The 18,654-nt window shown below is 38.2% G+C and overlaps 1 protein-coding gene across 1 annotated transcript in view; it reads left to right on the forward strand.

Annotated features, from left to right (window-relative positions):
- Positions 1 to 4,983: 4,983 nt before the first annotated feature.
- Positions 4,984 to 18,654, forward strand: part of ATP6V1C1 (ATPase H+ transporting V1 subunit C1) — a 112,848-nt gene continuing 99,177 nt past the window's right edge. Inside the window, exon 1 of the mRNA XM_037802551.1 lies at positions 4,984 to 5,138. The gene's annotated coding sequence lies outside the window, so the exon portion shown is untranslated. The remainder of the gene's footprint in view (positions 5,139 to 18,654) is intronic.

Raw genomic sequence — 18,654 nt, forward strand, 5'->3', positions numbered from 1 at the left:
ACACTTTGGGGATGCTAGCCCAGAGTTTGCTCCAGAGAAGCTAAGAGAGGACAAAATGCCCCAAGAGCAACATTTTGAAGAAAGCACAGGAGCTGAGAGAGGAGCTGGAACACAACCTGGGATCAGCAGATGCCAGCCACGTGCCTTCCCAGTTAACAGAGGTTTTCAGGATGCCATTGGCCTTCCTTCCGTGAAGGTATACTTGTGTTGATGCCTTAATTTGGACATTTTCATGGCCTTCAGACTGTAAATTTGTAAACAAATAAACCCCCTTTATAAAAGGCAACCCATTTCTGGTATTTTGCATAACAGCAGCATTAGCAAACTGGAACAGTTGTTGATGAAAATAGACATAAATTATGTAATGAACATATTTTGCACAAATATTTCCCATGTTTTGCATTATTTCCACCCCAATGTGGATCAAATGGAGTGAACATTTTTAAGGCCTCTCATCCATACTATCAAATTGTTGTACATTTTCACTTGCAGTATTAGAGTGTCTATCTTACCACACCCTCACCAACACTGACTGTTTTATATATTTATTAATCTTTGCCATATATCATTGTTGTTCTAATTTATATTTTTTAGTACTAGTAAGTGTGAACATTTTCTCATTTGTTTTAACCAGTGGTATTCCCTCTTTTCTCAATTGATTGTGCTTTTTGCTCATTTGTCTGTTGGGGTCTTATTATTATTACTATCAATTTGTCTGAGATCTTTCTATAATGTAACCTGGATATCATAAATTTCTACAAAAAATATAGCTCACATAAAGCATTTGAGATTAGACCTTATTTAAGCAGCAAATAAAGCAATCTCAAATGGAAGTCCTCTGTCATATTGCTTTCTTTCTCTTTCTCTCTTCCCTTCACTTCCTTAGGTCTCCCCTCTCCCTCCCCAATTTCTGTTTCTTTCCAATAGAGACTAGTTTAGTCATCTTTGATTTCTTTGTCTCTTTGTACCCAAGCTCTCAGTTTATTCTCCACCCCACTGATTTATCAAGGTATTTTCTTAAATAAGGACACTTCCTTTCCTGAAGGAATATCAGTACCAACTTTTAAGACGTCTTTAATATTACAGGAGAGGGAGTTGTAAAAAAAGATTATGACTCCTATGGTCCTATTTGTTTCAAATACTTTCCCCATTTTAATTTAAAATTTTACTTTTTTCCCCTTGAAGAAGTTGTAAGGAACAAAAATAAATCTTTATGGTTGCTTTCCATGCTTTCCATTTAGAAGGTGCTTCCAGAGGAGAGTACTTAGATAGTTGGAAATGGCGGGTAAAGTATGGTATGCCTGTTATACATACTTAGATGGCCAGTATGCTCTTGGCATGTATAAAAGTGAACTTCCTCTCTCTTTGTAAAAATAGATTTTCTTACTATTAGAAGGCATTAGAAAGCAATTATGTCATGCTTATGGTAAACTTATTTGCTAAATATTTAAATAAGATATGCTAGCACTAATAATTACAGCTAACCGTTATTAGGCACTACATTATACTGCGTCCCATGTATAACATGGTGATTAAAACATTAGAGTGCTGAAGGAGAACAGGATTGAAGAAGGTTGCTTAAAGGCATGTATCCCACAGATCAGCACTAAAAACATAGATAGGAGCTTGCATGATATTCTTCTAGGGTATGACACTGGTACAGAAAGTAGACAACAGAGTGGTATTTGGGAAAATCTACCTGTTGCACACTAGGGACTATCATTAACAGGAATACCTTACTAGTACCACATAAATACTAGGGACAAATAATTAAGGGCTGAAGAGAGCTATGGGGTATTTTGGGTCATGAGAATTGTTTAAAATGGAAAGTGATGAGTTGTACAACTAAGTGATAGTAATGTGAGATAGTGATTGATTATGGTGGACAGAACATATGCTATGTGAAATGAGGAACCCCCTACTTTATAAGACAAGTCCTTGATTTTTTTTTATTTAAAAAATTGTTTATTACCTTATTTGAGAGATATGTTGCATATAGAAATATACCATCCAACAAAGACCTCAGTTTTTTTTCCACATCATTAGATGTATCTCTAAATTTTCCATTTATATAACAAAGCATTCCCACTTACAAAGCAAAAGTATATCCACATTTAGATGCTGGCAAAGGTATTATCATCTTCCCATAGTCCAAAACAAGATCTCTAAGACCTGCAACCTGGCTTGTGCTTTTTGTTTTTTTTTAAAAATATTCAGTTTTACTGAGATATATTCACATACCCTACAATCATTCACAGTACACAATCATGTACAGTACTATCATATAGTTGTGCATTCATCACCACAACCAATTTTTGAATGTTTTCCTTACGCCAAGGCTACTGGGTTGCAGTTTGGCAGTTTCAGGTATTTCCTTCTAGCTACTCCAATACACTAAAAACTAAAAAGGGATATCTATACAGCGCATAAGAATGCCCTCCAGTGTGACCTCTAGACTCCATTTGAAATCTCTCAGTCACTGAAACTTTGTTTCATTTCACTTCTCGCTTTTGGTCTAGAAGATTTTCTCAATCCCATGATGCTGGGTCCTGGCTCATCCCCCGGAGTCATGTTCCATGTTGCCAGGGAGATTTACACCCCTGGGAGTCATGTCCCAAGTAGGGGGACGGGGCAACAGTGAGTTGACCTGCTGAGTGAAGCCCTCCATCTTGAGGCTTGTTCTTGTGAAACTTATGGTTATAAAGGGGAGGCTAAGCCCACCTATAATTATGTCTGGGAGTCACCTCCAGAGAACCTCTTTTGTTGCTGAAATATGGACTTTCTCTCTCTAAGCCCAATTCTGCAAATAAATTCATCACCCTCCCCCCGACGTGGGACAGGACTCCCCCAGGTGAGTGAGTCTCCCTGGCGATGTGGGACACGGATTCCAGAAATGAGCCCGACCCTGGCATCAAGGGACTGAGAATGCCTTTTTGAACAGAAGCGGAAAAAGAAAGGCAACAAAATAAGGTTCCTGTGGCTAGGAGATTTCAAATAGTGTCGAGAGGCTGTCCTGGAGGTTACTCCTATGCAAGCTTCAGCTAGATATCCCAAATGGCCACAATCAATAAGCCCAAGTCAACAGTAGTCTGGAAAACCCTAAAGAATTCCCAGGTCCCTATCTAGACTCTATAAAAGTTTCACTCACTACGTTTATTTTTCGGAAACTCAAATCCTCCAGAATGTTCCTATGCCAGCTAAGTCCCAAAACCCAGAGGCAACAGCCCTTCAAGAATATCAACCAATTGCATCCCCTTTTCCCGTGATGTTGACACTCCTTTTCAGCATGGACGGGTTGGAGTGGTCACTGCTGGGACATCCCTGAAGATTGGAAAGGTGATTGGACTAGAGGAAGGGGTAGCAACAGACAAGATAGACTTCAACAAAGGATTACGAATACTGAATCTCTATATAATTTTCTTTTTCTTAGTTGCAAGGATATTAAAATAGCTAGAAGGAAAGAACTAAAATGGTGGAACTGTAACCTATACATTCTTTGAAATTTGCTATACAGCTTATTAAATTGTAATTTGAAAGTTATCATTTGTGTATATGTTATATCTCACAATAAGGAAATAACTGAAACTATGAAACTGTAATCCATAACATTCTTTGAAATTTGCTAACTACTTGTTAAATTGCCCTTGGAAAGTTATCACTTCAATGTATATGAGATGTATTACACAGTAACACAAAACAGAGTGTTGGGATCAGAAGTAGATGCATCTGTGTTTAAAAATGAAGACACTAAGATGAGAAGTCTGCTAACAAAAAACTGTCTTTAGGCCCATTTTGTGATGCCAGATAAAGCCTTGGAATTCCTGGTGAGTTTCCAAAGTTGTGTTATATAACCGGTTATTGGAATTGCCCATATTTCGTCCAAAACCCATGAAAAGCATAAAGATCAGTGATAGTTTGGTTGGTCATTACTAACACTGAGGTTCTGAGAAATTCTGTGGTGAATTTCCACAGGGACAAAACAGACAAGGTAGGAAACCCCGGTCCTATAATATATAATAGCCATTATTTACTGGGCATTTCCTATGTGCCAGGGAGTGTTCTAAATTCATACTTCCTTTAATCTTCACAATGTCCCTATCAAGTACATAATATTATCCCCATTTTACAGGTGAAGAAGCTGTTCAGAGAGACTTAAGGTCACACAACTATTAAGAAGCAGAGCCAGGATTTATTCCCTTAGGCCACACAGCTTTGTGACCTCTGGTTCCTCACTGTTCTCATCTGTAAATCTGAAAGATCTAAATTAGAAAATCTCAAAGGTCTCTACCGTTTCTAAATCTCTGTGTTCTGTATTAGAATCACACTACTATATTTTCAAGCCAATAAAATTCGATGGGTTCATAAGAGCCGCTTGCTACTTTTTTTCCCCAAGGTATATGCTTCCTCCTATCTGTGACTGTCCTGAAATCTTCCCTGCCTTTGCATTATCTTATGTGGCTCTAACTATTTACGATATTTATTGCACAACACACATATCATCCTTGAACAAGACGCTCCTGGCAAGGAGTGATTCGCTTAAATAGGTAATCCTAGAAAAATGAGCACAATATCTGGCGCACAATAAATGTTCCAGGAACACTTATGTGACTAAGTTGAAGCGGACTACTGGAAGGAAAACGCTAATCGGCCGAAGTGAACTATCGAGGCTATTACTCAGCAATGCCAAGGAAAACCCCGAGTAGAGAAGCCTATGCAACGATGCAAGGACAAATTCAGCAGGAGACGAATTCTGATGCACAGAAACCTGAAGAAGACGGATACTGTTAGGGAGGGTAGTGGGTGACGTGCCCCTGTAGGGGAATAACGCCACCCGGAACAGCACGAGAAGTAGCACAGCCTGCACCGACTCCCGGGTCCCCTCCCCGACCCTCCTCTGAGGCCGCGGCGTCAGCGACTGCGGCTGCGCAGCGGCGCGCGTGTGGGCGCAGCGGCGCACGTCGCGGTCAGCTGACTGCTGTAGATGGCACGTGACTTATTCCGTGGGTGCTGGGGTCCAGGAAGCTGTGAGGCCTGAGCTTAGGTCCAGGAGCGATGGAGCGCTGAGCCGTTAACGTCTGTTGGGCTGTCAGCCTTTTTACCTGTTGCTGCTGCCACCTCCTCGTTTGACGCCTTCTTGGGTCAGTGAGCGATGGCTGCCAGGGATGGGGCGTCTTGGCCAGGCCGAAGCTTGCTCTGCGGTCGCCACTTTGGAGGGATGGGGGCGGGCGCGGGGGCCGAGGCTGTAGCGTTGGAATTGGCTGGGTGGCTGTGTCTGGTTTCTTGGCAGCGCTCCTTGGGTTTGGGCTCTGTCTTTTAGAAAGAGGAATGAGAGAGAGAAAGGGCCCCAGCGGTAATCATTGGCAGGGACAGAAAAGAGGAGCGACACAGCGGGTCCGAGACTTTTCTCCTTGGGTGGGGTCAGAGCGAATTCATGCCGCTGATTGAGGGTAATGAAAGGGGACATAGTGGCCCTGGTTAGGACCTGGGGTGGCCTGCGTATGTAGTCACAGCAAGCGCAAGAGCCTTCTCTGAGTGTATGCGCGCATGTGTGAGCAGGAGATGGCAATTTAGAGCGTCTAGGAGCCCCTAACTACTGACAGGGGTCTCTAGAGGCATATGGTCCCTGTAGGCTGAGAAAGTACAGGAATCTGGAGAACTCAAACCATTATTTTTTAGAATGGGGGAAGGGTAGGCAAGAAACTCCTGAAAGGGAACTTGGAGGGAGAGTCAGATAAGGCAGATTGAATCACCTGGCAAACAGTAAGAGAAACTAATAGTCTTTGGAGAAAAATATGGCATGTTAAGGAATATCAAACATTTCAGTGAGAGCTCAGTGCTTAGCACTGTGCTGGTGAATAGTGGAGGATTGGGATGTAAACAGTCCAGCCTTAGGACTTCCCACTGTGGTTGGGGAGATAAGTCACACACACACAACATATTTAAGTACTGTGAGGTTCTATGTAATTATTTTTAAAAAGATTCCAAGTGCTTCAGAAGTGTGGAGTGGGTCAGATATACAGATGTATGATTTGGCCTTATTAGGGAAACATCCTAGAGGAAGGAGAACTTGGGTTGGGTCATCCTGGAGGAAAGAAAACTTGCGTTGACAAACTGGAATTTGAATAGGCAGAGAGGAATGGGGTGAAGTTTCTCAGCAGGGAGAGTCACAGGATTTGAAAGCCCGAAGATGAGGGAAAAGAGTGGTTCTGGGAGAGTCAGAAAGTCCTAGTTTGCGGTGGATTTGAATTGTAGAGAAGTGGGAAATAATGTTGGGTCAGGTAATGAAGACTTCAGAATGATATTCTTTATTTATATACTCAACTAATACTGAATGCATGCTATAAGCCAGGTACTGTGCTGGTGCTAGGGCTATGGTGGTATAGAAAACAGATTCCCTGCTTTCAGTCATGTGGAGGATCGGATTTCAATTAATAATCCTGCAAGTGTGAAATGTGCTTTGAAGAAATAATACAGTGCTGGGAAAGAGCTACCAGACATGGGCTTTATGGAAGGTTTAAAGAAGACTTTGCTGAGGATATGACTTTTGACCTGAGATTTGAAAAGAGGAATAAAAGTTAACTGGGCAAAGGAAGTGTAAGAGCGTGAGTGAGAAGAGCATTCCTGCCTGAGGGAACAGCATATGCCAGTACCCTGAGATTTGAGGAGGAAAAAGGTTTTTGAGAATTTGAATGAGGGCCGGCATAGCTGAAACTCTGGGGGAGGGAGTGACATGAGGGAGAGAGATGGGGAAGGGTCAGGCCCAGCAGGGCTTTTATTCTAAAATCAGAGTGACAATAATAGGCAGTAAAGTGGATCACACATGGATCTTTTGAAAAGATAATTATCTGAAGGATGGCAAAAGTGAATGAGGGGAGACCAACTAAAGGGAACATTGTTGTTATCCAGTGAAGAGATGGCAAAACATCCATCAACTTTCCTGTAGGAAGTGGAGAGCCACTAAAGAATTTGAAGTGGACCTTTTAATCTCTTTACAAAGGAATTAAGGGCAATGTTTTAACTGTACTCACTTTCAGAGGGGCTAAGGAGTTTGGGAAGGGAAAGACTGATATTCTAATTGTACCCTTTTCTGAGGTTGGAGGAATTTATTAATAGTTATAGCTACTGGCCAAGCAAGCTTGTGATGCGAAGGGGAGACTGGATCATTTGGGAGTTGGTTGGAGACCCCTTTGAAAAATTTGTTTTGGCCTTCCAAATTTATCTTTTTGCAGTGGCATCTATTTCAGAATACCTTTTATTGAAATATTGTCAGTCTTGGAGAAGATTAACCTTTCAGGTTTATTTTATTTGCATATGTCTTTGAGAGAAGGTAGATGAAAGTGCTATTCAGTATATACATAGAAACCCATCCTGACCCTTAGTACTAGAAACAGAATGGTAATGCGATTTGTCTAAGTTTGACAAACGTTGGTGCTCTTCAGACTGCTAGTGTATTGTTCCCAGTGATTACCTGCATGGTACTTGAAATCATACCTTGAGAGAAGGGTGAGTTTCTTGAAGTGCACTGTAATCTTTGATTCAACACTTCTGGTGAAGTTTATTAAGTAGGACAGTTTCGAGGGATTTGGCATTGGTGGTCAGTGCTTAAAAATCTACTTCTTTGTAATCCTGGATAAACTTATTCAATTTACAGTTCCGCTAGAGCAGATAATGAGCAACAAGGTGAGCTGAATGTGCTCAGGTTGTCAATCACGGTTATTTGGCAGCAAGCAAGTCTCAAATCATGCCGAAAACCAAGCCTCAGGGTTGTGTCTCAAAACCAGCATATCTTTTTCTCCTTTGGTATACCTTGCAGGTGCTAGAAGAAACTGTACTCAGGATCTGATTAAAGTAAATGCTGAGAGCTGGGGGATTAGTGTAATTCTGCTTTTAAAATTGGGCAGGAAATACTCACTTTTATTTTTTGGTATACTAGTCTTAGGATCCTAACTTATGGTGGTGTTTACAACCTAAAGTGAAACTTTTGGGCTTCACCTATCTGATTCCATGATTATTTCCAAAACTTGTGAAATAATTCAGTTGGCCAAAGAGCAAAATTGGAATGCCAGAACAAACCTTTGCAAACTGGTCTTCCTATAGTCTGTCAGGCCCTAAGCAGTCAATCTTCTTTTTGAACTGGAATCTGCTTATTGATAAGCAGCAAGGTGAGCTGAAGGCGCTCAGGTTGTCAGTCATGGTTATTTGGCATTTTATTTTTAAATACACAGAAAACTAATTTTTACATAGGAACTAATTAAATTTTGTTCCTGTGTATATTTTGATCTGTCTGCAGGAATAAACCTTTTTTCTCCTTATTGGATGTGGAATTATATGCCATTTTAGTTTTAAATTCATGTTATGTTTCCATTCATTGATGTTTTTAAGGCAGTAGAAACAGCATAGTCCCGGGGAAAGATAGCTCAGGCAATGAACCAGGACATTCTAAAATTTTCTTTTGACACAAGTGACCCTTGAAACTAGAAATTTCAAACGTTCTTCATAATGAAACAAACATTCCTTTCCAGGGGGAAATCTACTTCTAACATTATACCATTGTGTAAATCTGCCGTACGGTTACTAAGTTAAAAAAGGAGAGAGCTAGGCAGTGGAGAAGTACTTTGGTTATATCAAGGGATAAAAGATTGGAGCCTTAGTCCTCTGTCTAAAAATTAGTTTTCTGTGTGTGTATTTAAAAATAAAATGCCAGGTAGAGGCAAAAATCGTGCTTTATAGGAAAAGATTTATGTATTGTAAGCAAACTATTGATGGGTAGAAAGTTATTTGTAAAATATGCTGATTGATAGGTGGGTTAACTTTATATTGAAAGGTTTTCTTTAGACCGTCCTATATTTAGTGTTTCAGTATGGGTGTTACTGGCATTTCATCTGTACTTCCTTTGTTTAACCCCCTATCTGCTAAATGCCAATAACTACCCCCCACCTTGGGACAACCCAAATACTCTGGTACATTTCCAATCCCCCTGTAGAGGAGAAGTCCCATTTGGTTGAGAAACACTACATGCTGCATGTTAAGTGACAGGCAGTCTACTAGATGTTGAGAATACAGAGGTTAAGAGGAATATTTTAATAAATTAACAAATAGTTTAATTCAAATAACGTAAAACTCAATTATTGATGTTTTAATATTGTAACTGCAGAGCCTATTCAAATATCTCTTAGAGGAACTTCTTTGTTGCAAAAACTGAGTGAATAACTCAAAGAGATTCCCTTCAGTTCCAGTAAAATATTTTTTGTCACTAGCTGTGTAGCCTTGGCAAATAGTACCAGTAACTGGTCCCTCATCTGCAAATGAGGGTGGTGATAACATCTACTTTGAAGAAATTAACTACAAACATGTTTAGCATATTTCAGTGCTTATCATTGGGCATAGTACATAGTACATATTCAATAAGTGGTTGCCATTACAGACACCCAGAATTTCAACCTTACTAGAATGATGAACTGGGGAAAATTAAGACTTATTTTAAGTCTTTAACATGGTGAATTTCATGCTAGAATACATTGTGTTAGATCTCAGCACCTTCTAGTGGATTGTGGCTTTGTGGTCCAGTCCCAGTCACTATTATAAATTGCCACCCCAAAAGAAGAAGGAAGTAACATTTTGTGGATCCTGAGTGAAGATTCAGGGAATGCTCTAGCATGGAAAGATTTGTTTGCTTCTTGGATCACTGGTGATTTGTGAAATCTTTGGGAGTTGGGAAAGTCCTGATTATTCCTTCTGGTAGTAGATGTACTACAGAGCCCTCCTTGCCATGTCGCCAATTCAATTGGCTTTACCAGAAATTACAAGAAATTTACCAACACTTTATTATGTTATTATCTCTCCATCCCTGCAGATGTGTGTCCAATTTTTATGATAGACAGCTATGCAAAAGTAAGGTTTGCTTTTACAAATTTATTTCTAGCCACCTGGGGAATAAAAAGATGGTTGTTGTTCATAAAATACATCTATTAAAGATTAAATTGTCTTTACTATTTAAGTATATTTATGGTATGAAATCCAGTTAATCTTTAATATAGAGTGTAAATATTGTTTCAGTTGAAAACAAAACTAGCATAAGTTAAGGTTTATTTAAAGATGGTGTATATTCTGAAAATTCTAAATTTTAAAATTTCTTTCCATGTGAATTTATGAATGTGTTCCTTGAAAGGTAAAATGCCAATTTTAATTATTGGAAACATTTAAACAAGTTGTATTTTGAGAGAGACTTCTCATAGCCCCAATTAAGATGCTTCTGAATTTTAACAGGAATAGAATCAGTTATTCTTACTTTTTCTTTGTATGTTATTAACGAGTTCTTGTGTAGAATATGGCAACATTTTTTAGATAAATGGATTGTGTTAAATGTCTTGATCCTATCAATTCTGTTCAAAGTTGAAGTGCTGCAATTGGAAGAGATTGTGATAATAGTTCATTGATACTTGAGGTACGCCTTGTTTTTGCTGAAATAAGCCACTTAAGTAAACTTCACTGATATTTTCAAGGATTGAAAAGAATGTTGTTTTCTCTCTCTGTACACCACTTTCCAGTGTTTGATTTATTGTGAAATTTAATTTACTGTGAAAAATATTGTACTTCAGACAGTGAAGTGTTGCTTTCTTGAAAGTATTGAAGTCAGTTAAGTATTGGACCTTACTGGGAAGCTGTACCAGTTTCTATGATTGTCCCTATCTTGGGTAAGGCTCATTCCTTCCAGGCTCAGAAGTGCTAGCTGCTCTCTTGTTCAGGCTTATCCCCCCATGTTTTGTGTTGTAATTTGTACTGTTTTACTGTTTTTATTTTATAGTCCAATCAGTTGTGGTAGGAAAATGTTTCATAGCTTTCAAACTCTCAGAAGTGGGCAATGGAGTAAATAAAATAAGCAGCCCCAGAGCTTCAGACCTAGGTTTTCCTTTGTTTTCTCCTTCTCCCACTTTTCCTTCCTTCCACTTTTTCTTCCATTTTTAAAAAGAATTGTTTTTGTCTTTTTAAAAAGCAACATGCTTATTGCAGAAAGTCATATGAGATAAAGATGTTTAAATATTGGACTGGTGTTTCCTTTGTGCCTCTGTTGTAGTGTACTCGGCCTTGATTTTTTTTATATTGGCATCTGCATTGTCTTCCTTCTCCTTACACATGCATATAGGCCTGCATATGCTCACGTGCACACACACATGCACACATATTTGATATTAAGCTCCTTGAGGACAGGGACTACATTTTATTCATTTTGTTTCTCAGAGCTTACCATAGTTTTGGAAACTTAAGCACCCAAAACATTTTGTGTGATGGATGATATGCCTCTAAATTGGAAACAATTACTGTCAGATAAGAGATACATGACAAAACAATGAAATAGGCATTTGCCTTACTTCATGGACATATGAGTTGAGGGAGGAGTAGTTTAGGATCATTCTAATGAGTTTGGTGCATAGATGGATTTAGTTGGAAAATCTTTCTAAGTTGGTTTAACAGGAAGAGAGTGGTGGTTTTATGCGAAATAGACTGAGCAGAAACAAGGTAGGAAAGTGAACGTAAGGACAGGACTGGCTGAGGTCAGGATAGATAACGAGTTAAGGAATAATGTGAGGATAAGACAGAAAAACTCGGGCAAGGACACTGGTAATGACTAACATTAGTAATGCATAATGGTGACAGTGAAGATAGGCAAATTTGAGTTTTATTTCCAAGAAGGAAGCAGGACTAGGAGCATATTTTTTTGTGAGTCATTCTACCTTTTGGAGCAATTTTTGGGAGGAAAAATTTTTTGTGAAAAATCTTAGGAATTAATTCGGATTTTGTACTGTGGTTACAGAGCCACCTGTTAATAGCAGGGCACTTAAAATCTTCTGTATTCTGTCCGTAAATTAAATAAAATCATACCTTTCTTGATCAAAGCAAGAGTTTACCCAGATTACATTTTTTTCCTCTACTTGATTTTATATATCATATTGCCATTGACTTATTTTTAAGTTTGTAAGCTGCCATAGAAAGCAAGCAGAAAGTAGGCTAATGTATTTAAAGTTTCTAAATCCCACAGAGCAAAAAATAATTTCTTTGTTGTCGGACTAAAAATACTGTGTGGTTCTTGATAATGACAATATGACATTTAGCCATCTTATTAAAAATATTGCCATTTCTTGTAATGTTGAATTTATTATAAAATCATGAAAATGCCTTGTTTTGGTAAAGTGGCTGATCATCTGAATAAACTGATGAATTTAGAAAGAAAATGGATTTTTAATTAAAGTCCTGGGCTTCATCTCAGTATGGATTCTTGGCATATAGGAGCAGAACACAGTTTTGGATGTTATAAGCCAATCCTGTCATTTTTCAAATGAAGAAATTTATGCAGACTGTGATCTGCAGAACTGGGATTAGATTCCATGTCTTCATACTCTCAGTGCAATACGCTGGCCATTACCTCATGCTTCCTGAAGTTGGCATTTGGGTTTCCTCTGATTGTAATTCCCAGTGAGAGATCAAATGGTTTACCCATCTTGGTCTCAAGTTTCAGACACAGCCATTTCTAACCAGCTTTGCTTTTCTCTTTTGCATTATCTCTAGGGTTCTTTGTTAAGATGACATGTCAAAACTCTAAACTTATGTCTAAACTCTAAACTTTTCAACTTTTTAAAATGTGAAGATACCGCCCCACTTTTAAATAAAAGTATTTGTTTGTGTGTTTACATGTGGTAATTCATTATTTACAAACTAGGAAACAGGATTGTATAAAAAGACTGAAAACAAACATCCATAATCCATTCCCAAGAGATAATAATTAACAGCCTTTTTATAACATACTTATACCTATGCATATCCCTCTTTGCTTAGAATAATATCTTAAAATTGGAATAGCTGGGCTAGAGGGTGTGCACATTTTTTATGACTTTTGGTAAATATTGTCAAATTGTCTACCAGAAATTCTCTACTTCTTTTTAAATCAAAGAATTTTCTTTGGCTCCACATGATATAGTTATTTTAGAATGAGAAAAAACTAGTGGCAAATTACTCGATCCTTATTAATGCTTTAAAATGAATTTTATTTTATCAGTTACAATAACACATCATGCATTTGCAAATTAATGGCACATGTGAATATACATGCCATTTATTCAAGCTGCATCTGTTCTTTTTTTAAAAATGAAAATGAACCTTTCCTACCCCTCTTATTACAAAAGCAATGCATGTTTATTGTTTTAAGCTCCATTCTCCACAAGCACAATATTATTTCAGTCATTTAGCCTCGACTTGTTAAATTTCTGATGTTCATTGTCGTTAATCCTTTTTTTCTATTAAATGTTAAAACATGATGTGGGGGAGGTGGCATCTGAATCCCTACATAGAAACAGAGCAATTAGATAGCAAAACCAAAAACCCATGAACAGTGTGTACAAAACTAGATGAGACTTTCATTTCCAGCATGAGGCATTAGCTGGTACCAGACTTGCTTTCCCACCATAAATAACTAGAAAACTGGACAAGATAAATGAAAAAAAAAAAAAAAAAACGATTTCCAGACATCGGACAACAGCCAGCATGGGACCTGAGAGAAGGGAGCCCTATAATCCCTCTGGTCTCTGCCTGGAGACACTGTCTGGACCATGGTTTAAGGAGGGGAAACCCAAGCAGAACATGGTGGTCTTCTGAGTTGAGGAACTTGGAGTTGGAGGAGGCTTATATGGCTGGAATTTGCAAGTCATTGTGACAGATAGGAGGTAGCTACGCAGAGAAAGAACACCAAAAATTTATATAGAGGTTCGCTCTCTGAGGTCCAGGAAAGAATGACTAGAGAGTTGCAAGCTGTAAGATTAATTACCAGTGCTTACAGGGCTGGGAGGCTTATGACTTCTGATCAGGTAGAGGGCGCTCTTCAAAGCACCTTTCTCATGGATGAACCAATTTAAGCATTTAAAACAACCCAGTTAATGGTTAGTATTTATAAACAAAGAAACAAGGTACATCAAATGTCTCATATTATCATATGAGATACAGCATTTTGTGAAGAGTATATCACATGCTAAAAATGAATGTACTATATGCTGTCATAGCACCTTACTTCCTTTTCTGTATTTCCCTGAGGTATTTTTTTTATTAATGTCTGTCGTCTGAATAAACTACCCATGAGGGTAGGTAGAAAGCCTGATAGTTTTTGCTCACTGTATCCTTATCCCTAGAATAAAGCCTTAGACCCATCCTAACAAAACTTAAAAAATAAGCCTTGAAAATGGATCAAGGTGATCCTTAAGTCACTTTAAGTTCCTAACAGAACAAAGTATACAGTGCTCTTAAAAGGAAGACAACAAAATTCAGCCAACAGTGTAATATTGTGAATTGTAAATATGACCAATGACTTAACAGAAAACATGAACATGAGGAAATAAATGGATGATACTTAAAATATGGAACTTATAAGGCTGGAAAATATATCTGAAGTGAAAGATTCACTGGATTAATAGCAAACTAGACATTCTAGAATAGTTCGACAAACCAGAAGATATAGCAGTAGAGACTATCTAAACTGAAGCACAGAAAGAAAAACAACTGAAAAAAAGTGAATGGAACTTCAGTGATCTTTGGGATAGTATCAGGTGGTTTGACATATATATATATAATTTTTATCTGAAAAGAAGAAAGAAGGGGAGTAGTAAAAATATTTAAAGAAAATAATACTGGAAATTTTTCTGTATTTGATGAGAACTGTGAATACAGAGATCCAAGAACCTCAGTGAACCCTGAGCAGTTAAATCCTTGTGACCCTGGGGTAGGTAATATTATTAAAGAAAAATTTGATAAATTGGACATTATCAGAATGGAAACCTGTGTTCAAATGCACTATTAAGAAAATGAAAAGCCACAGAGTGAGAGAAAATATATAACAAAAATATGTAAAAAAGAGATTGTATCAAGACCATAGCATACAGTGAGCTACAACTTGTAATAAAACAGATGGACAAGCAACCCAATTTTTAAAAATGGGCAAAGGGTTTGAAGAGATACTTCACAAAAGAAAATATATAAATGGCCAATAAGAACATGAAAATACCCAGAACATCATTAGTCAACATGAAAATGCAAATTAAAATCAAAGCGAGCTAACTGTTACAAGCCATTAGCATGGCTAAAATTAAAAAGACTGACAGCATTAAATGTTGACAAACATGTGGAGCAACTGGAACTTGCATCCACTGTTAGTGGGAATATAAAATATTACAACCACTTTGGAAAACAGTTTGGCAGCTTCTTATAAAGTTAAATGTACACTAACCACATGACTGAAATTCTGGACACTTCTAGATGTTTATCCAAGAGAAATTAAAATATGTTTTCATTGAAAGTTTTGTTCAGGAACATTGATAGCAGCTTGATTCATAATGGCCCCAGGCCATTGTGTTCATCCAAATGTTCATCAGCAGGTGGATGTCCAGACAAACTGTGGTATGTTCATACAGTGGAATACCAAGCAATAAAGCAGAATGAACTGGTGCACACAACTGCAAGGACAAATATCAAAGACATGTTGTGCAAAAGAAGTCAGGTATAAAAGACTACATAATGTATGTTTCCATGTGTAGTGAAATTCTAGAACAGGCAAAACTGATCTATAGAAAGCAGATCAGCATTCACCTGGGTCTGGCAGGGGGGGTAGGGATTGACTGGGACTGGTGTGAGGAAAGATTTGGGGATGTTTGAAGTTTTCTTAATCTTGGCTGTGGTGGTGGTTACACAGGTGTATGCATTTGTCAAAAGCTAATCGAATTGTTCACTTACATTGGCTGAATTTTATTGTATGTAAATTATATCTCAGAGTTGTTTTTAAGAAGAATCACAGGGTAAGTACTATAGGCCAGGTTATGTATCTCATTTAATCTTCACAGTTATTTATTCAATCAAGAATGTTCACCAAATACTTGTTGAGGTTATACCATACCTGTCTGCTGAGCTGGCAGGTGCTAAGGATACAGTGAGCAAAAACTATCATGCTTTCTACCTACCCTCATGGTCTATCAGAAGATAGACATTAATAAAAAATATACCTCAGGGAAATAAAGGAGGTAAGGTGCAATGAGAGCATATAGTACATTCATCCTTAGCATGTGATATATACTCTTTACATTAAAAATGCTGTATCTCATGTAATATGAGACACTTCATGTGCCTTGGTTTCTTTGTTTATAAATACTAACCATTAATTGGGTTTTAAGTATTTAAATGGGTTAATCCATGAGAATAGTGCTTTAAATAGTACGGTAGATAGGAAGTGCTCAGTAAGTGTTGCTTGCTGTCTTGATGTTACTTGACAATTCTAATAGTATCATGCTGCAGGGCTGCCCCTCTACTAACCTCAGACAGGGAACACTGGAGTAGGACTAGGTTTGGGGGGAAAAGATTAGGTAGAAATACGGAATTTTAGCTGCGTTTGAGGCATCCAAGTGGAGATGTCTTGTAGTCATTTTGGGATGCCGATTGGAGATACAAGTCTACATGTCCTGAACATGTAGAGGGACTTAGACCTAGATCTGAATCTTGAGGACGTCCAACATTTAGTTGGTGTGCCTTTTTAATAATACTATTTTCTGATTAGCATCTGATTTGCCTACATTTGTGCCTGACTTCCAATGTACAGGATTAAACGAAAGGAGACATTTAGGAGTAAAAACAGAAGTCATTTGAAGCAGTCAGAAGCAGTGGAAGTGTGCAGGTTCTTGGTGAGTTGATAATTAGTGGATACCAGTTTTGACTCTTGTTTTCTTGTCACTGAGAGAAAAGGGGAAATATGTTGAGCAACATGAATTTCATTTTCTGCTAATAAAAGCATACATATGCATCTGTACAGATATATTTTTTTAGGAACTAAGCTTTAATTGTTCTTAAATTTCAAGGAGAAACTCTTGATGTGACTTTTTATATAAGTGACATAGGTTAACATGGACATTGTTTCACAAAAGAAAAATAGTGGCTTTGCAAAAGACTTATTGATGCTTTTCTCATGGACAGTTCCTACATTCATCTTTAGGCACTTAAATAACTTGTCTTTCCCGGCAATCTCTTCTTACAGTTAAAGTTTGCTTTTACCCGTGACAGAAGAACCGAGGCCATGGGCCTCAGTACAGTTAGGGACTTTCTCAAAGTCCTATTTTTAATATATTTTTTAATGTATTCACCCTTTAAAAGGAAAGACAAAGGCTTAGGAACCTGCAGATTTACCAATTTTTAATTTATATACTACTCTAAAATCTGTTTTCTGAAAGACTAAATAAAAAACTTTTTTAAAAACATGATTTAAATATTTTTCTTGGCACTTATTTTTTTCTCCAGTCAGACTTTTTGATTGGTTCAGATTCCTTGTTATAGTTATATTTAATTTATTCCTTCAGGAATCATTATTCTGTGCCTACTATTGTTAGGAATATTGTTAGGAATTGAATATGCTGGGTCCTAGGGATTCACAGAGAAGAAATAAATTCTGCCCCTTAAGGATTTCCCAGTCAGGTAGAAAGGAAAATATGTTATTAAAAAGCAAGGGAGGTGTGATGGTTAGGTACATATGTCATCTTGTCCAGGTGTCTGGTCAAGCAGGCACTGGCCTAGCCGTTACTGCAAGGACATACAGCAGAAGGCTGGTTTTATTCTTTTTTTAAATTAAATTCAGTTTTATTGAAATACAGTCACACACCATACAATCATCCATGGTGCACAGTCAGCCATTCACAGTACGATCAAAGAGTTATGCATTCATCACCACAGTCTATTTCTGAACATATTCCTTACATCAGAAAGAATCAGAATCAGAATAAAAAATAGAAGTAAAAACGAACACCCAAATCATTCCCCCCCATCCCGCCCCACTCTTCATTTAGTTTCCCCATTTTTCCACTCATCCATCCATATACTGGATATAAAGGGAGTGTGATCCACAAGGTTTTCACAGTCACACTGTCACTCCCTGTAATTTACACTGTTATACAATTGTCTTCAGGAGTCCAGACTGCTGGGTTGGAGTTTGATAGTTTCAGTCATTTACTTCTAGCTATTCCAATACATTAAAACCTAAGAGGTGATACCTGTCTGTATAGTGCATAAGAATGTCCACCAGAGTGACCTCTCAACTCATTTGAAATCTCTCAGTCACTGAAACTATTTCATCTCATTTGCATCCCCCTCTTGGTCAAGCAGATATCCCCAAACTCACGAGGCTGGGTCCTCACCCATCCCTGTGAGCCACATCCTGTGTTGCCAGGGAGATCCACACCCCTGGGAGTTGGGTCCCATGTAAGGGGAGGGCAGTGAGTTCATCTGCTGAGGTGGCTCAGTTAGAGAGAGAGAGAGGTCCACATCTGAGCAACAAAGAGGTACTCGGGGAGACTCTTAGGCACAATTATATGCAAGTTTAGCCTCTCCTTTGCAGTAACGAGCTTCCTAAGGGCAAGTCCCATGATAGAGGGCTTAGTACATCAAACCACCAGTCCTGTTGTTTGTGACAATATCAGCATCAGCCCAAGTGAGGAAGTCCAACACTTCCGTACTTACCCCCAGCTCCTCAGGGGGGACCTGTAAATATATTTTTATTCTCTGCCCAGATTACTTTGGGATGTGTCACTATTTCACTCTAGCCCATACTAACCTACCTATCTCACTTTCTATTCAAAGTTCCAT

Source organism: Choloepus didactylus, chromosome 14 (assembly GCF_015220235.1).
Source record: "Choloepus didactylus isolate mChoDid1 chromosome 14, mChoDid1.pri, whole genome shotgun sequence".
Lineage (NCBI taxonomy): Eukaryota > Metazoa > Chordata > Mammalia > Pilosa > Megalonychidae > Choloepus > Choloepus didactylus.